A 23,029-nucleotide genomic window follows, 5' to 3' on the forward strand; every position below is an offset into this window, starting at 1 on the left:
ATCTGTAGATTCTTTGAATTTTCTACCTATACAATCATATCATCTGCACATAATGACAAATTGATTTCTTCTTTTTCGATCCTTATACCTTATATTTCTTTTTCTTGCCTTCTTATACTAAGACTTCTAATACAATGTTAAGAATAGAAGTAGTAATGGTGGGCATCCTTGTTATATTTTCTATCTTAGAGAAAAAGCTTTTAACATTTTACCATTGAATATAATTGTGTGATATTTGCTTCAAAATAATGTTTATTGTGCAGTTATTGTAGTTTGATGCACCATTCCAAATATGTGAATTCAGTCAAATTTGCTGATTGTGTTCTTTAGATCTTTTATATATTTTCTTTTTTTTAGTGCACTTATTTTATCATTTATCAGGAGAAGTATTTTAAATCTACACTCTGATTCTGAATTTGTATATTTTGCTTTATAATTATGCCAAATTTAGCTAAATATTTTGAGACTATGCCATTAGGTTCATACAAATTTTTGAAATAATTTTGCCGAAATAATGACTCAGTGAGTTGCAATTTGTATGCTCTTTTTGGAGATTTCCAAAGACATTAATGTATAAAGATGTTCTGCAGATACAAAATCTGTTCTACCAAGAATTTCCTAAATTTTATGATCAGAGAATCTTGTTGAGGTATAACATCTATTAACATCTCAGGAAACAAGTGTTCTATAAAATATACTTTGAAAACACTGATCTATAAGGTATGATTATTGAAAAGGTATTCCTAGGATCAAAGATTAGAGAGCCATTTAGAGGATCTCCATTTGGGGAGTCCACTAAATCAGGATTCAGCAAACTATGTCCAGGTGGCCAAATCTGGCCCACTATCTATTTTTGTAAATAAAGTTTTATTGGAACACATTTATGCCCGTTTATTTATGTATTGTCTGTGGCTGCTTTTGCTCTATGTTGACAGAGTTAAGTAGATGCAGTAGAGACCATATGGCCCTCAAAGCTTAAATTATTTACTATGTGGCCTTTTACAGAAAAAGCTTGCTGATCCCTGCTAATAATTGCCCAAAAAATTGTTGAGCACTTACTACTTTTTGGCTCAACGTGTTGCTATATATTTTATATAGATCATCTCATTTAATTATCCTAAAAATTTTTTGAGGTAGATATTATGATTTTTTATTTTAATAAAATAAAGAAGGTTAAAACAAGGTTGTAAAGAAGGTTAAAAAAACTCATACTGTGCAATGTAATTGTTACTCTAAAAGGTTAGCTGTATAAGTACAGCTGATTTTCTTTTATTTTGAGGTTCTGTGTGCTTACAATTACTTGAGCATAGCAATAGTAAATATTATATTCTTTTAAAAATGCACATTTATTTGTAGAGTAAGGTTTAAATAAGTAACTTCCCAGATATAATTTTGTGTTTTTCACACACTCTTAACTATTTTAAGTTGATTCTGATACTTAAATCTCAATTTGCAATTTAGAAGACATTCTTCTTTCATTCTGATTAGTCTTGCATAGAGTCTATCCTAATAGAAAAGAGAGAGTAAATAAATACTTTAAGGGCAACCATGCTCAGAATAGTAACAATTGCTACCATTTATTGAGTACCTAAGGGCCAGGAGACTGTACTAATTGCTTTACATATATTATCTTACTTAACCTTAACAACAAATCTATGAGGCAGAATAGTATTATGTGCATTTTATAGATGAGGAAACTGAAGTTACTTATCAAGGAAAAAGTAATCTGTCTTATTCCATACCTTCAGAGAAATGTTGCTGATTCAAAAGAAGTTAGGTAATTCTACTGGCTAAATTAAAACTGTATTATACAGTAGAGTGAATATATGCCACGTGAGCGTTTTCCCATGCTATTACCTAGGATTCCAAATAAAAGTTTTGATTACTACGTAATATTATGCCTAGTAATGGACTATATTTTACTTAAACTTTCCCTTATTTTTGGATATAGTGTATAGAATTTACCTTATTAATTAAGGAGATTTACTTACATGCTAATTACAGTTCAGAAAAAAATGTTTGAATGTTGATCAAGTGACATTTACAAGTGTGAACTTTGTATAAAATAGTAGAATTGCATTCTTTTTTTCTGCTTAATTTATTTTTCCTAATTAAAAATGCCCAGCATTATGGAAATTTAGAAAAACACAAAAAGTGCAAAAAAAAGAAAGAATTTATTCCTAGCCCCATACCCAATGGCAGCTTTGTAACAGCTTGATAGTTCCTCCCAGTCTTTTTCTTGAACATAGGCTTTTATTTTTTAAAAAGTATGTAAATATAATTTTTATCCCTTCTCTTCACATTGTGACATGAGCATTTTCCCATGCTTTTACACAGGATTCTAAACAAAAAATTTAATAATCAGATAATATCGTTCCTAGTGAGTGGACTGTATTTTACTTCAACTTTCTCTTATTTTTAGATATAGGTTGCTTCAAATTATTCTTATTGTTATTGCCATTTTCTTTCCTTTTTTCTTTTGCATTTGATATTATAAAAGTATCATGCTCATTTTCAAAATTTAAATATGGAAACATGTAAAGTGAAAAGTAAAGATCTTTATCTCACTATGAAGAGTTTTCTGGGTGCCCTTGTAGAATTTTTTTATGCTTATGTAAGCACATTTAAATCTATCCTTATTTTACATAAATAGGATCTATAACCTGCTTCTTTGGTTTTACTCTTTCAAATAATATTGGAATAAATATATTTGTGCAAAAATTATCTTTGTGTTTATGGCTGTGTCCTTTTGATAGATTCCTAGAAATGGAGCTGGGTCAAAGTGGTGGATATTTTGAAGGCTCTTACTAAATTTGCCAAATTTAAAACACTGCTGTTTTAAGAGGAGTATGCTAATATCACCAAATAATAGATCATGCTATTGTTATAACTTCTATGAACTTTATGGAAACGTGTTGTGCCAGTTTCCTAAACCTTTGTATAAAGGCCTAATTATTTACGATATGAGTGGATAACTACATAATATAGGTATATCACATTTATATTCATAGATGTTATGGATATAACATGTATGTATTTGTGTGTGTATTGGTATATTCACATACACTGAATTTGTTTAACCAGGGTAGATCTAATCATTTCTCCCTACAGTAGATTACAATCTACCATTTTAGATTTAGTATTGTCATTCTTACTAATATTAGTTAGGATTATCTTTTTCAGCATCATTTTTTGAGGTTATAATTTGGTTTAAAAAAGTTGTGTTTGAATCTTAATTAAATCTTTACATAATTTTTAATTTATTTTAAAATAAAAAGCCTTCTTTTCTGATTGTGCGAGAAGTCAATGTCAGTGCATGTAAAAAATTCAGAAAATAAGGAAATGAATAGAGAACAAAGAGAAAATTTTACTTACAATCTCCACACTCATTAATAACGTTTTGCTGCATATTATTTCGTTTTCTATTTATGATATATATATAGATATCATCATATGAATGTTATTCATAAATAAAATTTTGCTGTATATCCTTTTTTGTGCTCATATTTATACCTACCTATATAGTAATTTATATATTTTTATATTAATGGAAAATATATGTATATATATATGCTTCTTTAGCCTTTATCCCCCAGTAACAATAGGCTGTGGATATCTTTATTGTTGATAAATGTAGATATATGCCACAACGATAATTACTGCATTGTACTCTATTTTGTGGTTGTGTCCTACTTATTCATCAATATTGATGAACCTTTGGTTTTTTCGAGCTACTTGCTATTATAAATAATACTTCAGTGAAGATTTTTGTATGTATACCCTTTGCCTACTTGTCCAATAGTATCCTTAGGATAAACTAGAAGTAGAATTTTTGTGTCAAAGGATGTGTACATTTAAAATTTGGATGTATTGGAAAGAGCATCTTTCACTTTTTACTTATGCTTTTCCATATTGTTTGAATTTTTTCCATAAGTGATATAGGGAATGCAGAATTGTCAAATTGCCCTCCAGAAAGATTGTGATATATTAAATTCTCACTAGTGAATGAGAGTGCCCAATTCTTCATGCTCATGAACATTAAATATTAACAATGTTTTAAATCTTTGTTAAACTGTTATCTTGTATTGAGATGTGAATTGTTGTATTACTTAGCATTTTAAAAATTAATTGTGATATTGAATACATTTTTTAGCTTATTTACTTTTTCCATGTTCTCATTTGTAAATCTCCCATTTATTTTTGTGGCCTATTTTTTTCTTATTGGTTTGGTGGAGCTGTTAATGTTCCCTTTTGTCATATCATACAAAAAATATACTTTTTTCATTTTGTGGTTTGTTTTATAACTTTGCTAATGGCCTTTTTATAAATACAGAAGTTAAAAATTTTTAATAGTCAGTTTTATTAATGTGTTTTTGTTCTAATGTCATGCTTAGAAAGATCTTTCATATCTAAAGATTATACAAATAGTCAGGTTTTCTTGAAGATTATTTATGTTTTTAGTTTTTACATTTAAAAAATCCATCTGGAATTTATTTTAGTGTAAAATGTGAGGTAGGGATTCAATGTTATTTTTTTTTCCAGATGTCTACCCATTTCCAGCATTATTTGTTGAATAGTTTATCATTTCTCCACTGACTTGAAGTGTCACTTATGTCTATACTAAATTCTTCTATAAACTGTCATCTATTTTCAGGTTTTCTGTTGTTCATTGATCTGCCTATTATTCCTGTGCCAATAACATATGTTTTAATTTTTATATTTTTGTAATATTTACATTATATATTTTAAACCTAAAATTTATTTAGATTACAGTCATGCATCGCTTAACAACAGGGATACGTTCTGAGAAATGTGTTGGGTGACTTCACTGATGTGCGAACATCATAGAGTGTACCTACACAAACCTAGAAGGTATAGCCTACTACGCACCTATGCTATATATGGTACTAATTTTTTGGGACCACCGTTGTATATGTGGTCCATTGTTGACTGAAATGTTGTTATGCTGTGCATGACTGTATTTTATTCTTGGAAAGAAATTAAACTTGTATATTTACTTTTTGAAATCACCTCAAATTTAAATTTTTTATTTAATGCATAAAATAACAGCCTTGACCTTAGGATATTTCTCTGTAAGTTTTGTAAATTTCCAGATTGTGTATGTGATATACATGGTAAATATTTTCTTTTTTTTTTTTAGAGGAAAGACCCCTCTGTCCAGTAAAATTGTTCTGGGAATCTACTCTGAGATGGAAGATGCCAGAAGGAGGCTTTGAATTATAGGTGGATGTGTGGACTTGGCATAGTGCCTGTCCTAGAGAGCTGCTGAAGCTGAAGGGCAGGGGTAGGGTCAGTGTATAGAAGGGGTGAAATTTAGAATCTCTTAAAAGAAGCTCTTGTAGCATCAGAACCAATAGGTTTTGAAGGGGCTAGGATCAGAATATTAAGGAATGCTACTTAAATGAAAGTGTACTAACGTTGAAACCAGAGATTGTTAATGTGAGTGCCAACCCTGCCACTTATTACTTTTGTGAATATTTAATCCCATTGAATTTCAGTTTTTTCATTTATAAAATGAGGATCTTAATCCTATCACAAAGTAATTGTGAGGATTTAATGAGAAAATAAATATCGACTGAACAATGGTTGGCCTGTAGAATTTGCTTAATAATGTCTAGTTGTCTTTTTTTTAATTGTAAATTCTGCAGAAATGGGGTTAATGTGGATGAAATTTAGGGCTGGGATTTGAGTATTGGAGAACTCTGTGCATTTCTTCCATCTCCTCACATTAAAAAAAGGCAGTGATTTTTGTCCCAGTGTTGGCATGAGAGCAGTAATGTAGGAAAATGAGAATTATGTAGAGTGTAGCAGGATAGTTTTTCTGTGTAAATCTACACACACACACACACACACACACACTGTTCCATCAGTCTCATTGTGGATTAGAAAAAGCAAGTGAAATTAGGAAAATTCCAGGACAAGAAGATATAGGAATTTTGGTTGATTGGAGTTGAGGCAGATGGGAAGGTGCTGGCGCTGGTGAAATGTATTTTAAAATCCTTTAATTTAACCCCTTTCCATTTTACAAAGTATCTCTTGTCAAATGAATTAAGTGGGAGAGCAAAGTAGTGAAACTGACGTATTATGGGAAAAGTGAATGCTAAATATCCCATTTTACAGATGAAGTAACGGGAGACATTTATGTTCCTCAAAGAATGGACATAAGCCCAGTAATTGGAAACTCTGACTTAAAATGAAAACTCTGTCATCACCACTTTGTCATGTTGTCCTAAGTGAGTTGTGTGTCTGTTTCCTTGTCTGTAAACTTGGACACATCTCATCTGGGTGTCCCTGATATTTTTCACTTAGGAAGTGAGACAATCTCTGAGAGATGCCAGGCTAGATCTTGTCTGGAATTTACCGTGAAATCTTTAAATTGTTATGAAGAATATACAGTAAAAGGATAAGCAGGATCTTTCTACATGATTCTCTTCATTTATTTCTGTGTTTTTGAGAGTGGGCAAAAAACCTAATTAGGTCTGGGAAGGACTAATGCATAGTGTATGACTGAGCTCCCTGTGGATATTCAGTGTGTAGCTATTGAGTGTGATGATGGGGGAACACTGCCAAGAACACAGCTCTGTGGTCATGTACCCTTAAGGCATTCTTCTTTAAAAAGTGGGTGGTTATATTAGCCACCAGGTCATCTGTATAAGTTGTGACTTGGGCACATTTAAACAGAATCTCAGGGAAAAAGCAAAAAGGGTAATATATTTTTAGAAGTCATATCCTGTCTAGGAAACATTTTCGTATCCCTAATCCTCACAAAAATCTTGGGAGGTAAATGGTAATGTCCCTGTTGTCTATGCATATTCTTTATTTCAGAAAATGAGATTATACTTATTGTAATCTGTTTTCTTCACCTAACGTATTTCACCCAAAGCTGTAATTATTTGTCTCCTTTACTAGACCGTGAACTCCCTGAAGTCGCCAACTCTACTTCATTCATTTTTGTTTTTCCAGTGCTTAAAACAGTGCCTGGCACGGAGCAAACACTCAGTAAATGATGAGTAACTGTGATTTACTACAGAAATTAGGACTCTTAGATAATTAGCTCGTAGTCACCAAGTCTTTATTTGTCTCTTCTTCTTTTAGCATCTCTCCCCCTTTCAATTTCTATCACGAGGTGAGAAATGCTTAAAAACTATGAAGTGCTACATACATGCTATGTAGCAAGTTCAGACCTTGTTGACTCTCTGCATTCACATAAATTGTTCTGGTCTGAATCCAGTTGGTACTGCAGCTGTTATTTTTATAATCTCATCCTAAGTACATATTTGCACAACAGGCGGTGTCAACTCATCTAAGTAACTTGGTGTTATTTGCCTGATACTTTAAATTACAGAGCTCCATTACTGAAGTCATTATTTGTGGTTAAGAGGGAGTGGTACTGAGAGTGGTAACAAGAGGAGTTTCTTAAAAATGAGTATCAAAATGGGCCCTCTTTAGATGTCTTTAAATTTGTCTTGACTTAACTACCTAGAACAAGTACAAAGACCAGCCCTGCCTCATTTGTCTATCAATTTACCTGATAGAAAATAGTAGCCTGATTTAAAAGATTTATGGGCTTAAAAAATTAGTACTTATTTGCAGGTTTTTGTTAAATGATTGCTTTTTAAATGTTCGGCCACTTTATTTTATGAACAGGACTCAATGAGAGAAAACTCAGCAGGGATGGAATCTGCTCATCTTTCTGGGTATGATAATGCACTGCAAATGTTGAGACTATTTTAACTATAATATTTATCTTACAATGAATCCAAATTGTCAGTTGCTGGAGATTTGGGATTGAGATTTACTGTTCTGTAGCCCCAGAGATCCCAATTCATGCTATGCATCCTGTGGGCTCTCAGAAATGTCAGTTGAGTTGCCAGAGAATTGCTTGGATTGTTGTCAAATTAAAAAAAAAGAAACGCTACCACCCTGCAATAACTAAGACAATTTTTAAGTTAAATTCCATGTGTAGTTTCTAATTCCGCTTACATTTGAGAAAATATTTTATTTCATTTTAAAAAATAGCAACTCCAAAATTATTGTCGATCTTTTCAGTAAGATAAAACATTTTGTAGAGTTGCAAAATTTTTGTTTATTTACAAAAGTTTTTGTGAGCTTACTGATATTTAACACAGTTACCTTTTGGCCCAGCAATTAAATTTTAGTGTACATAGGAATTACCTGGGGGCTATGCTTTAAAATAGATTCCTAGGCCATCCTCTAAAAATTGCAGCATCAATAGGTCCGCGTAGGGCCCAACAGTCTTTTTAAAAATTTTATTTATTTATCTATCTGTTTATTTATTTATTTGAGGAAGATTAGCCCTGAGCTAATATCTGCCAATCTCCTCTTTCTTCTTTTTTTTTGCTGAGGAAGACTGGCCCTGAGCTAACATCTGTGTCCATCTTCCTTCACTTTATATACGGGACGCCTGCCACAGCATGGCTTGCCAAGTTGTGCTGTGTCTGTACCTGGGATCTGAACCTGTGAACCCCTGGCCACTGAAGTGCAATGTGCAAACTTAACTGCTGCACCACCAGGCCAGCCCCTAAAAATTTATTTTAATAAGCACCCCAGGTGGTTCTGATATAGGGAGACTGAGGATTATTTTCTGATAATCACTTTTTTTCTACAGTCCTAATCACACAAGACCTTCTCTGACTTTTGTTATTAAGGTGATACCATATATGTCTGAAATCAGACATGGAGCAAGAAAAAAATAGATATGAAAACCACAATAAGAGGTGTTATTTCAAAGAAGAATATTTTGCTAAGAAAAGCAGGGGACACGAAGGAAGAGATAAAAGGGAACAAGTTTATTGAGTGAGAAGTTAAAAAACATATTCCAGGGGCCGGCCTGGTGGTGTAATGGTTAAGTTCATGTGCTCCGCTTCAGTGGCCCAGGGTTTGCTAGTTCGGATCCTGGACATGGACCTACACGCCACTCATCAAGCCATGCTGTGGCGGCGTCCCACATAGAGGAACTAGAAAGACTTCGAACTAGGATTTACAACTATGTACTGGGGCTTTGGGGAGAAAAAAAAAGAGGAAGATTGGCAAAAGATGTTAGCTCAGGGCAATCTTCCTCATCAAAAAAAAAAAACTATATATATTTTGGAATATATATATATATTCCAAAATATATATATTCCAAATTTCTTGTTGACCTACTGCCAAATTTTTGTTTGATTCTGGTCAAGTGACCTTGCTGCTTTATGTTGTGTTTATGAAGTATTTGGAATTTTTCTGTAGTTAAGACCTCAAAATGCAAGAGTTTTAGGGATTAAATCACACAGTAATTCTGTAAAAAGAGTTTTGGAAGTTTGTGGTCTGTATTTTGGTCTTGGTTCATAGGAATAAGCTGCCTTTGTAAAGTCGAAGACATGCTGTCTTCTAAATAATCTCATTCATTTTTCATGTAGACACTATTTTTATACTGACCATCCTTGTTCACAGATAGATCTTGAATTATTTCAGGAGAGCAGTAAAGTGTTGGCAGTTGTGAAAATGTGTCAGACTTAGGCAGTTCTGTCTCTGATTTACTCTTTTGCTACACGTGTTGGCAGAGGTGAACTGGTTGGCCCAGGAAATACGCAACATTTATTCCTCCTCATCTGACCCAGAAATACCTTGATCCTGACCATCTATAATGTGTTAAAGTAGGCCCAGGAAATGTTACATTAAGTGTAAGGGAATACTTCCCAGTGAGTATGGATAAAAAACAAAAATTGTAGAATCTTAGAGTGATAGGGAGCTTAGAAGAGAACTGATATAGCAGTTCTTGAACACTGTCTACGGCCAAGCCGGCTTTACCAATCACCTGTGGAGCTTTTAAAAGATAGAAACTCCTGGCCCACTCAGGGAGATTCTGGTTTAGTATGCTTGGAGTGAGGCCCAGAAATTCAAATTTTGTAAAAGCTTTTTAGGTGATTATATAATCAGCTAAGTTTTGGCACAACTTTCAATTCAGTGTAAGAAAGTTCTTTCTACAACATCCCTGGCAGAGTCATCCAGCCTTAACTTTGACAACTCCAGCAACAGATCTCTATTTTGTGAGGCAACTTATCCCAAATTTAAAGATTTGTTTGGACTGAGCTGAAATCCATCACCTTGTAATTCCCACCCACTAATATTGTTCTTTTTTTTTTGCAAAGAAGAAAGAAAAACTAACTTTCAGTCAGTATTTGCCGTATTACATTCACTGTGCTAGATGTTACCTCTGCTTTAATGGCTTGAAAATATTGACCTAGACAGTTCCTTAGCTGCAAAATGGATTATCAGAGTAGATAAGCGGTTATCAAAATGTGGTCTGTGGACACATGGGGATCCTTGAGACCCTTTCAAGGTGTCTGAAAAGTCAAAACTATTTTCATCATAATGCTAAGATGCCATTTGCCTTTTTCACTATGTTGACATTTACACTGAGCATGCAAAGCAATTTTGGGCAAAACTGCTGGCACCAAATTATGATAGTAGTCAATGAATTTTTCTTTTAATCATTACCACTCACAGAAAAAAAAAAAACCCAGTTTTGCTTAAGAATGTTGTACATGAAGTGGTAAAAATTGTTGATTTTGTTAATTCTTGACCCTTAAGTACATTTTTTAATACTCTGTGATGAAATGGGAAGTATGCATAAAGCACTTATGCTACATACCCAAGTATGATGATTATCTTGAGGAAAATCACTTGTGTGACTGAATTGCAAGGTGAACTAACTGCTTTTTCATAGAGCATAATTTTTACTTGAAAGAATGACTAATAGACACACAATGGTTATTCACACTTGGATGCTTGGCAGACATATTCTCAAAAATGAGCAAAGTGAGACTGCCATTTTAAGAAAAGCAACTGAGACTGTTTGTTGTCAATAATAAAATTTGAGCTTTCAGGAGAAAATTAGTTGTTTGGAAAACATATCCACCACCGTGAGCTTGATGGCTTCCCAATACTTAAAAACTTTGCTGATAAGATAGGTAGTGATATTAACAAATATTATTTTAAAAAATATTAAATAATGAAATATATCAAGATCTGAATGAAATATGTTTAGAAGATCTACACAAATCAGTGAACCAATATTTTCCCAATGAACCAATGAATGATGTTATAAAATCATGCATGGGTAGAAGATACATTTAAAGACCAGTGGGTTTTAAAGTAACAGAATAAAAAATGTTCATTGATATTCAGGTTTTGGATTCCATATTGGAAGTAACCTTTGAGAAACTATTATATACTTGTCAAGTTTTGATATAGTATCAAAGAAGAATAGCTACAATGATCTGGAAAGGCTATTAAAACACTCCGCCTCTTTTCAACTTCATGTCTTTGTGAAAACGGATATTTTTCATACACTTCCGCCAAACCAACATGTCACAACAGATTGAATGCAGTAGCACCCATGAGAATCCAGTTGTCTTTGATTAAACCAGGCATTTAAGAGGTTTACAAAAATGCGAAACAACGCTAGTCTTCTAATTTTTTTGTTTTGGAAAATATGCTTATATTTTTAAAGTATGTTATTTATGTTACCATGTAATGGGTTCATCATGATTATTATTATTTAGTCATTTATTTTATTGTAAATAAATTAATAACTGTTTACATTTTTTTCTCAGCTTTAGTTTCTAATATAATAAATATTGATAAATGTAACAACAGCTCTTTGGGAATCTGAATAATTTTTAGAAATGTAAAGTAGTCCTGACACCATAGAGTTTGAGGACCACTGGACTATATGATCTCCAGAGTTCGTTCCAACTAACCATCTAGAACATGCAACCATTCTAGTGTAACATGGTTCCTATAAGATGTTTTACCCATTTTCCTCTGAATGCTTGTCAATGTCGCTTCTAAATTGTGGCTCTCAATACTGAAATTGTATTAAAGATGTAGGTTGAGCAGCATAAAATACATAAATAGGCTACTAAGAGTAGACTTCAGTAATAACTATCTTTTGAGATCTTTAAGAATAGGGGAAATTCCTATTTCTTTGAGGAAATAGGTTCTTGTTCCAGAAAAGCAGAGTGTTGGACTAGGTAGCATCTTGTCTTCCTTGAAAAACCTGAAATACTTTTACTTTTGCCTTAGAAGGTATAAATATCAGTAACTAAACCCTCATTTTTCCATTCACTATTGTGATGTTATTAATTATTGGCAATTGCATCAAAAAAATTGGGCATTAGCTTGGTATCAGTTCCTTTGAAAGATGAATCTCACATTTCATTTTTTTATAGTTTCTTCAAATCCTACATAATTTAGTATAATTATTAAGAAGAAAAGGAAAGCTAAGAATTATGGAGTTCAAGAAACATGGCTTTAGCCTAGTAATGCTATAAACAGCAGAAGTGATAATAGTAAAGAGGATTTTGCGTTTTTCTTAAATTGATGCAGCTTTGGGGAGAATTGCAGTTTTAATGCAAAATCATATCTCTAGGAAAACCCATTTGAATTTGTATACAGGATATTTTTTAATGTCTCTCTGATTTTGATTTTGGTGTATAAAAGACCAGGCATTGATATCTTTCCAAAAGTTAGTTGAGAAAATAAATGCTTAAAAGGCAGTTAAGTCAGTGGCTCATTATGTATGACATTATTAACTCAGTGCATCAATAAGTTAAAAAAGTTATTTAATCCTTGACTTGAGTTTTAAATATGTGATGCTATAATTTAGTGTAAAGTTGGGCAAAATTTGGTTACAGGTGTTTTTGGAAGCGCTTCAGTACCTTAAAAAATACTTTGGAATCATTGACTCTCAGGAGTTGAAAGGTCATTTAATCCAACCACCCATTTAATGCCTGAACCTTCTTGCTAAATCAAATAATAATAATAAAAGGACAAGGATAAAAAAAGAAATGGGTGTGGCTTAGAGACAGCTTTTAAGCAGGATTTAAAAATTTAGCTTGTAAGCTTTTAAAGTGTAATTATACAGGGAGGTAGTAGTGTTTTTATTTGCTGTTTACCTTTGATCTATTACCTATTTTTGGTAGAGTGGGACACGCTTTTTTGAAAATGTTTATGGTTTCTTCATTTGATGTCAGGATACTTGTTTGAAATTGCCTCGTAATTCAGAGGTTTTTCTTTTTGTAATTAATATTAAGTTTTAGCTTTTGCTGCTAGATTAGTAGTAAGCCTGGATTTGGGTGCCTACTTTTGAATATGTAAGTGATATACTAAATTTTAGAAATAGCTTTATTTTGGGATCAAATTAGATATGGTAAGTATAAATAAAAAATAAATAAAAATAAAAAATCTAAATAACACCAACTCATAAGAATAACAAGGTAAAAATAAGCCTTATCTCATTCAGTGTTAATGTTTTTGTTAAATTGTACTTCATTTTGTGAAACTTCTGTGTGTGTATATACACATTTAATTTTCTGTAAATTGATTGGTTCTTATTATATATCTTGTATTTTTAAATTCAACAATATATTGTGGCCATCTTTATGTCCATAAATATAGATTTATATTATAATTTTTAACGTTTAAAGAGTAGTGTTATAGGTATGTACCATAATTTACTTACCCAGTTAGTAGGTTATTTCCAATTTTTGGCTGTTATAAAAATGCTATAATGAACATACATATTGCATGTATATATAGTTTAACATTTTTGTGATTAGTTCCTTAGGATAATTTTTGGAAGTAGATTGCAAACTCAGAGGATATCAGCGTTAAAAATTTTAGTCCTTACTGTCAAATTACCATTCAGAAAAGTTGAATCCAATTTATAATCCCATCAATGGTACATGAAAGTGTTTATTTTCCCACACCCTCACCAATACTAGTTTTTGTACAGTTTACAAAATATTTCGCCAGTATTGTATGTGAAAATATTTAATTTTTTTGATTATTAGTGAGATTATACATATTTTTATGTTATTGGACATTTATATTTCTTCATTTGTACACTTCCTCTTTATATCTTTGTGCATCTTTATATTGAACTATCTGTAGCAATTCACTTCTTATGTATTAAATAAAGGATGTGCAAAACACTTGACAACCCAATAAAATGGAGCATGTCACCACCATGGTCAGATGTAATAGCCTGTGGCCCAGGTTGGATTATTGATTGTTTGAAAAAACCTTGAGGAGAAAGACCATATTTGTTTTTTAAATTTATTTTTAAATTGAGATATAATTGACATATAGCATTGTGTTACTTTTAGGGGTACAATATAATGATTTATTTTATTTTTTAAAATTTTCACGTTCGTACTGGCCAGGGCAATCTCTAACGCATGGTCACTACTTGCTGAATGAATGAATGAGCCAACAGGAATGCAACAATCCCTGTGATTGGGTGTTCTGAGGATTCATTTTACTAAAAAGATTGTGATTTTCCAGAACAGGTGGTTATTTACTCTGGCATTTCCTTCTGTATCTTTTTACTTTTGTGCTGCCCTCAGGACCAAAATAACCTCTTTTATTTTGGAAATGTATTCTTCTGCTTAAATTTTTCTAGTTCTTAAAGAAGTAGCTTACTTCAAGTTGGTGTTAACTCTTGTGAGTTAATTCTTAACTCTTTGCCCATCATAAAATGCTGCTTGTTTATTCCTAAATTCTATGTAGAAGGAAGTATGCATTAAAGTCTTTTTTTCTTTTTTTATAATAATGAACTCTGTGATTTTAGAAGTTTATAGTTTTTTTAATTGTTTGCTTCAAAATTCACAAATAGTGTAAATCAGTTGATAATGAGATTCAGAGTTGCTTTTTTTTTTTTTTAAAGATTTTATTTTTCCTTTTTCTCCCCAAAGCCCCCCAGTACATAGTTGTATATTCTTCGTTGTGGGTCCTTCTAGTTGTGGCATGTGGGATGCTGCCTCAGCGTGGTCTGATGAGCAGTGCCATGTCCGCACCCAGGATTCGAACCAACGAAACACTGGGCCGCCTGCAGCGGAGCGCGCGAACTTAACCACTCGGCCACGGGGCCAGCCCCTCAGAGTTGCTTTTAACATATGTAGCAAGACTACGTTGATAGGACAAATGAGATTTATTGACTTCATATTGATGTGTATTAAAATATAATTTGCCCTGAAAGTCTGGAATCTAACTTGTTCCAAATTTAAAATATTTCCAGAGTTAGAGATCTTAACTCCTAAAGAGTCCAGTCATTGAAAAAATGAGATCTGGGTCAGCCACAATATTTTCTGGTTGCATTTTATTTTATCCCCCATCATTTAAATGCAAATGGTGGAATGAGACGTATCATGTATATTACATAACTCTAGTTCATGCTTTTAAAAGAATAGTTGCTAGAAAGACAAAGTGTGATTATTTAAAAGATTTCTAAGTACTTAAAAACCCTTTTGGATTCTTCCAGAGTTTAGGCTTTTGGATATATAGCATTTTGATATAGATGTATTTTGTGGACAACTTCAAAATTATAATTTATAATTCAAGGTAGGATAAGATGTGAGAATAGTTTGTATTAGAACCAGGATTCTTTGCTGGCCTTGAATAGTACACTGAATGTGTCCACATAGGCTTGTGTGGTATCCCAGATAAAATTGCTCTCCTGGATCAAGAAACATCAGAAGGCCATGAGGAGGAGAGGGGTGTAATACCAAAATGAAATGACAGCCCTTCCTTTCCCTAGCCTGACTCTCCTGTATATCTTACATCCATGGAAGTAGGCATTACAAGTTGCTGGAAACTGGTGAAAATGGATTGAGGAAGGCCTGAGGCACCATTCCCTACAAAGAGAAGGGGGTCTGGTGAAGAAACCTAATGGATATACTGGCCATTGATACTTAAAGCTGTCCAAATGCCCAGGACTTTATTATCTATCAATCCTGACTAGAAAATAGAATAAATTACCTGGGTCACTTAGGCAAAAGCATATTATAGGAGCTGTGGATGGGCTGAGTTAGATATTTATTTCATATCTTAACAATTTCAGATGCTGATATCTAAGATATTATGGCCGTTTGAACTATAAATGCAACATTGGGAGGAGAGGTTCCTACAAATGATGTTGATCGAGCCATTGTTTTTTCAGAAGGAATTTTATTTAAACCTAGTTAGCTGGCTAACTAGGTTAGTTAACTAACCTAGATTTTTACTAGGTATGTTTAAAAAATGCGGATTGAATCAAACCAATCCCTAGAGTCTAGGAAAGTTTCTGACCTAAATTAGAAACGCAAGCTCCATTATTATTTTCAGTTGAACACTACTCATAGCCATCCTCACATTTTGGAAAGAATACAGCCTTTGCAACAAAGTTTCTTTGTTTTCATGAAACTGAAAATGTCCTGTGTTTAGACCAAACAATAAAAATAAACTACCAAACTACCTTCTAATGCATGGGGGTTCTGGAGAGAGGAAACCATAGATATTTAGAGGCATAAAGTGACTCATTGTGCTAGTTAAAACTTTTTACAAGGCTAGCTCTGTGTATTTGAGTTGCATCTGTTACCTCTTCAGCCAGAACTAAAGTGTGTGCAAGCAAAAGAATTTTGGGTTGAATTGGGGCTCATACAGAATGCACTGTATATAGCCTAAGCATCTAAATGGGTTCCACACCTTAGGTAGAACAAAAACTGCATCCTTTCACATTTATTCTACCTACAAGGTTTTCCTGTTGGACACATCCAAGATATTTTCTATGAAGTGAATTCATTTTAACTTGTAGACATAAATTAAACATGTTTTTCAAATGTAACTTGTAAACCTTTATTCCCTTAAAAAAATTTCTCCCTTTGTTTTTCCTTATTCATACTTTTAAATACCTACTGTATTACTGACAATTTTTTTAAAAAGCTATAATGGATGGAGATGTTGTATTCTTAGAACAATGAAATAATTGTTTTTTTTGGTATTATCATCTTGGAAAAAGTTGTTAGAGGAGATGGGGACAACTGCCTGAGTTAAAAATAGTGTAATTTGTAGCCAAAATATATACTTTTTAAATAATGCATATAAATACAATTTACTCATCCTTTTCATGTCATTTTCTGTCTAAATTTTCAGGTCATTTTCATGAATTCAAAGGCAATTTACCAGTGATTTCTGGGTGCTGGGGCTGATTTTCTGTGCATATTTGTAAGTATTGGTTTATTTATTACTCTTCTCATTGTGTAATGGAACAGTTACAGTTTGTAAACATGTTCTTAACTTCTTTTGTGTGAATTTTTATTAGTTTTTTGGTAAGTATTTAAAAAGTATTATTAATGCCAGTTTTTCAAGTATTTTCTTAAGAGGAGTATAGAAAAAATATCAGCTGGTGAAAAAAGCCTCAGTTTGTTGTGATTTCCTATGAAATAACACAATGGCAGGGCCCATTATAATTAGCAGAAGGATAAATATCTTACTTTTTGAAGATGGGGCTCAATTGTAGGATTACCCTAAAGTGGCTAGTCTGTATAGACATGATTAATTTACCCTGATAACTTCTTCCAATCTTCTGGTTGTCTGGGCTTGCAAAGTGCTATGGGCCTGTGCTCAGAGAAAAGATATGAGATGATATAGAATTCAAAGAGCTGTCAGTACATGAGGAGATTATATACTAAGGAACCAAAGTCTCATTTAATGAATGTAGAATGTATATTAAAATGGAAATGTTCCTGCCTTCTTCACCATCCCTAAAACACTACTATATTTTTAATGGTATTTTGGAGAATAAAGATACTTTTTCTCAGGAATGAAGGTAAATTTCAAGAAAAATGAGTAAACTTTAATGATCAATTAAAGTACTTTAAATTGATATATGTTTATTAATATAGAAATAGTTTAGAGTATGTCGCAGTTATTAAAAATGTACGTACATAAGACCACGTTTAAGTAACTTGAGTTTAAAATATATTTATATGTTGACATTGTTGTAAACCATTGGCATTTAAGGGTCTCTTTCACATTTGATAACAATGAAGACATAGGAAACTTTTCCTCTGTTAGTGTACTCCTATAAAGGAGTTTTAGAAAATGTACTTACAGGAAAGTATTTGAAAAAAGTAATGTTATAAATTACAGTTTAAGTGATTCAGTATTTAAGCAGAGAGTAGTGAAATGTGTTTAAAATGAGCTTTACCTTTCTTTTAGAAGTAGCATTGATTGGGGCAGACATTTTGAACCAACTTAAACAAAATATATGTGAATGTTTAATGTAGTTTAATACATTTTGTATGTTTTTAATGCTTTAAGAATGAAGTTATTTTTATGAGACTATCAATTCATGTTTTATTATTTGAAAACTTAATTCTTAGCTAAAACACAAAAATATTAAACTGCATGGTTCATTTGGATTAAATATAAGCTTTTAATTTGTGCAAGGTATCATAATGATGATTAGGAGGCAAAGAAGATGGAGAAAGAAATGTAAAATATCTTTGAAGGGCTATTAAGAAAAAGGATGATTCCAAGGAGCTGAGCTTTTTCTGTTAGAAATCTGAGTGAAGGGAAATAATTTTGAGCTGTCCAAATCTTATCTTTGATAGTTTATCCTTTCTTTTACCTCCTTTCTCTCTTCTCTCACATCGTTCAATCATTTCCGTTAGTAAGTTTTTAGGATGATTAAATTTTTAAAGTGAGAAACATAAGATAATTACTGGTATTTCAACCAAGATGGCTTTCTTTAAAATGTAGTTCATATTTCTCATCACCCAAAGGCTCTCTTTCCTGAATTCTTCACTTCTTTCCCTGCCTCCCCTCACCCAACCAGACATACATAAATTAGCTTTGAATGGAGGTGATCCAATTAGCTGAGATTTTTCTTTTCGTCTAACAAAGAGAGAGGCTAAAAATAGAAGGGGCACTGTGGATAGTTTTCATATGGTTATTTCTGGAGTTCAACTTAAAAAAAAACCAAAAATCTTTTAGTGAGATTTTTGTCTGATCACTTAGGTAGAAGTCGTGCTAATCATACAGGCCTAAAGTAATTGTTTTCCAGTTTTGAGAATTTCCATATGCTAGTTTAGGGCATGGACCTTGTTGTTCCTTTGGTCAGTGGTCTCAAACTTTGTTAGAGCCTACTCCTAACTGTGGAACTTTCTTATTAAAGAAATCTAGGAGGATACTATGACTAAGATAAGTCAGATAAAATTAACACGGCATCCAGAATGCTTGAGTTCCCATTCTTTCAATTATTGTGGAAACTGTCCACGACTGACACTGAATGATGAGACAGCTAAAACAATAGAAATATTTACGTAGTCTGGTCTAAGAACAAGCAAATGGCATCAGTGACAATGGCTTTTTTTAGGAACTTTAATTTCCATGTCCTGGGACTGCTTATTTGCTACATGATCTCAGGCAGAAAGTTATACCTCATGGCCATGGAAGGTCTCTCAATAAGGTGTGCAGAAGCCAGTCTGTGAGATAGGGAAGGTGGGATATTGTTTTGCACATCCATAATGAATGGGCCACACCAAGGGTGTGTGAGAACAGATTGGAATCTTACCTACTCACATCTACTACCTAGGTCAAAAGAGGAAAACACTGTGAAGGAAAATGCTTATTGTTTCAGAAGCTGAAAGCGTTTTGTTCTAGTTTTCTTTTTTCTCTTTAAAAAATAAAACTACCCTTTTCTTTCCCAAAGTAGGCGTTGTATAAGAAGACTGTTTTGCATGCTAATATCCCATGTTTCATTTTTTATCTCTAATTAAAAGATAATTATGTCATTCTGGTCATTCAATTTTACCAGGGCAATAAATGATTGGTTAAAACAAAACAGAAATGAATTGTTAGACACCCTGCTTTTTCAGATTACCCAAGCCTCTTTAGTAATTTGATAATGAATTCCTTTTTATAAAATTCTGTCTCTCTTCATGGTCTCTAATAGCAATCTTTTACTTGAAAAGGTACAAAAGTATTTTATTGTCTGGTACAAAAAGTAATTGTTGCTTAGTCCCATGCTTGGGCAATAATAATAACAATATCTTAATTTGATATAACACTTACTTTTGCAGACATTAAATTGGCTGAATTTTGTAAAAACTGTAAGACAAGTAGGAATTATCCTCATCTTTGCAGAGTAGCAGGATTCCAACTTAGGGATCCATGGTATAAATTCAGTGCTCATTCTGTTATAGTACTAAGCTGTCCTTTCTCAGAAGTTTAGCTCTTTCTTTTGTTGTTTTTGATCACTAGCTTAGTCTCCATTTGGTTGCTGTACAAATATTTTCAAAAAGTTGAGGTATGGTCAGTCAGAAAGGAGATTGTAGAGAGCCTTCTACCACTTCATTTCCTCTTGTTCCTGGATCATTTCCTCCTCCTTGACACTTCTCATTTCCTTATTCCAAACTGCCACATGTCATGCTTCAGCTGAAATTTTTTGAATTGTGTAGATTTTTAGGAAACAAACAAAAAGAATCACAAATTCATCTCTTTGTGGTATTTCAAAATGGAAAGAAATCTGTTTCAAACTGAGCATAGCCCAGACCAAAGCTCCCTCGGCAAGAACATCTGTGATTTTAAGGACAAGTAGATCTAAGTGCATTATCTTTAAAAAATATTATTCCAGACTAATCTTGACATAGAGCAGGTAAATAAAAAAGATGAGCTGTGAAAATCCACAAATAGGGCTTGAATGCCATTTTCCATGACAACGGGAGCTGCCCATGAAAGCATTAATGCTGGGAATGTAAGGAATTTAAAATTGTGCCTTCTCAGTTTTACAGTTGTGTGCTCATGTTAATTAGAGATATACTGACATTTGAAGTATCTACATTAATACACACAGCTACTATACATTTGTGAACTGTGGCCAGAAATCTACTTTAATTGAAAGCAGTTTGCTAATCTGAATGTGTATATCCATTACGTTTTAAGCTTTTAAGTTTTATATACTAGTGCCCTTAGATACTTGTTCTATCTGCTCTCTCCACTTTCTGTTTCTAATTTATACCTGAAAGGACAGCCTGGCCTATTTTTAATATCCTAGTGGTGTTTTGGAGCAATATTGGTGGAATTTTGAGAAAAAAATGTTTTTAATAGTGTCCTTTATTTGCTGTAGTTTGAATCTCTTTTCCCTTTCTGACTTTCTAAATTGTTAGTTTTTCCTGCAAACCTTTAGGATGGCCTGCAACTGAAATAAGTAGGATTTAGGTTTATGGAATTTGCTTCACTGTCTATATTTAAGCACTAAAAGGCTACTCTTCAGAGTCACACTATGGTTTTAGCCAGAAAAGCCCAGTGTTAGAGGCCTTGATGAGATGAACATTGAAGAGGCATTCTGGTTTTTCTAGTACAGCTGTTTCAGCTTTCCCTCTTGATGTCAAGGCATGTATCTTAATTTTTGATTTGCAAATATCTTCATGATAGCTTGAGGACTTCTTGAGGTCATGTTTAGCTCTAGAGTTTTTGCTTTGTCTGTCTCACACTTAAAGGAAGACCTTACCTCTATTTTTTGCAAGCTTGTATTTCTTAAGAATCTACCAGTCAGGATTTTTAACCTAATTGTTTTGTGCTTGTTGTCTAATAAAACTCCCACACTTACTTTTTGGACCAATCCCTGAATATTACACAAGACCAGTTAGAAAGAAGCTTCCTTTTTGTCGCACAAGAACAAACTGCTCTAAAAAGTTTGTAATACTCTGGACTTGTTTCATTAAACCATTTTACTGGCACCATTAAATCACTGAGACCTGGGACCATTAAAACTTACTCAGTACTATTATTAGTATTATGGCCTATTTTACCCTTTATTACTTTTTTTCACTGTACTAAGTTCCTCTGTTCTTTATTCTTTCATGTTGCTTACTACATATTGTGCCATCACAGCACATTTGGTAATTTCAAGTTAATTGCTCAATTATCAGTGATAGTCATGAAGCACTTGAAACATGCGCAATGGAAGATTTAAAAAATTTCAAAATAAGTTGGTGTGTCATAATCTTAAATATGAAACATGCCAATATCTGCAGGCATAAAAATACACTGCCTGAGCTAGGCATTTCAGGGAAGGCAAAAACCTACTCTTAAAATCAGGGCTTTTGTTTGGCACTGAAGTGTTTCATCTTTCCTAATTTCACGCATGTCTAAATTTGATCTTGGTTTACTTTTCAACTCTAAAAATTTGGTTGTATAAAGGAAAAGGGAAGTAAAACTGTACTGATTCTGTTTGAATGTTTTACCAGAACTTCACAATCGCAATATTCACTGTAAAGTGGAATTTGGTGTGAGTTAGATCCATGTTGGATGCCAATCAAGGAAGCTGACTTATAACGAAGCAGAATGATCTCTTTATAATGTTTCTCCACTCATAAGGCAATCCTGTAATCAGAGGACAGTGTTACAGTGAAGGTAGTGTGTTGATGATTGATTTATATTGAAAAAACCCAAGAGACCAATGACACTTTGGGGACTTATTCTGAATCCTACACAGTAAAATTCTCAGATGCCTTCAAGTTGACTTACACATTATGGCAAAATAATTATTGTAACTCTTTTGGCAACTAGGCAAACTACCATTAAATTTTGCATTAGCATTCAGTTTAGGGTTTTCTCTAAACTAATATAGTGCCAACAGCTCTTTTTTAGATGCTATTATGGTTCTTTCACATTTTTATAGTACAGTAGTAAAGCTGAATTTACTGGCTACATTTGAAGGTGGAGTAGAGCAGCACAAGAGTCAACGTTAAAGTTATTCAGTGCCCGTGGAGAAAAATTTTTCTTAACTTGAGATTGGAAACAATATGGGGGCTTGGGTACAGTTTGCTGAGTGGCTAATAAATTTGAATATTCCCCCAAAAAGCTGCTCTCTGAACTTGTTTTTAACCAAGAAGATAGGCTTAATCATCTTCCAGTATTCCTACATAACTTTCATTAATATTTAAAGGAATTAAATGTATGTAGAAAAGGGGAAATAAAGTCATAATTTGAGCTGGCTGGTGGTCTCAAACGTAAGGAAGTGAGTGAGTGTAAAAAACGCACTAATTATGCACAGCCAGCCATTATTTTATAATATAATGACCTATAGCATGTGAAATATAGTCTATAATTCAGGAAAAAGTAAAGTCATTGATTTACTGAAGATTTAGAAATATTTTAGTAATTATTCAGTTTATAT

At 32.9% G+C, this 23,029-nt stretch overlaps 1 protein-coding gene across 28 annotated transcripts in view; it reads left to right on the forward strand.

The window, feature by feature from the left end:
- SOX6 (SRY-box transcription factor 6) overlaps positions 1-23,029 on the forward strand; it is a 572,550-nt gene that overhangs the window by 89,465 nt on the left and 460,056 nt on the right. For 27 of the 28 annotated variants that reach the window (XM_046637752.1, XM_046637749.1, XM_046637764.1 and 24 more), the window contains one exon: positions 16,996-17,067. The exons of the other annotated variant lie outside the window; for it this stretch is intronic. The gene's annotated coding sequence lies outside the window, so the exon portion shown is untranslated. The remainder of the gene's footprint in view (positions 1-16,995; positions 17,068-23,029) is intronic. 28 annotated transcript variants of the gene reach the window in all.

This window comes from Equus quagga, chromosome 14 (genome assembly GCF_021613505.1).
Source record: "Equus quagga isolate Etosha38 chromosome 14, UCLA_HA_Equagga_1.0, whole genome shotgun sequence".
Classification (NCBI taxonomy): Eukaryota; Metazoa; Chordata; class Mammalia; order Perissodactyla; family Equidae; genus Equus; species Equus quagga.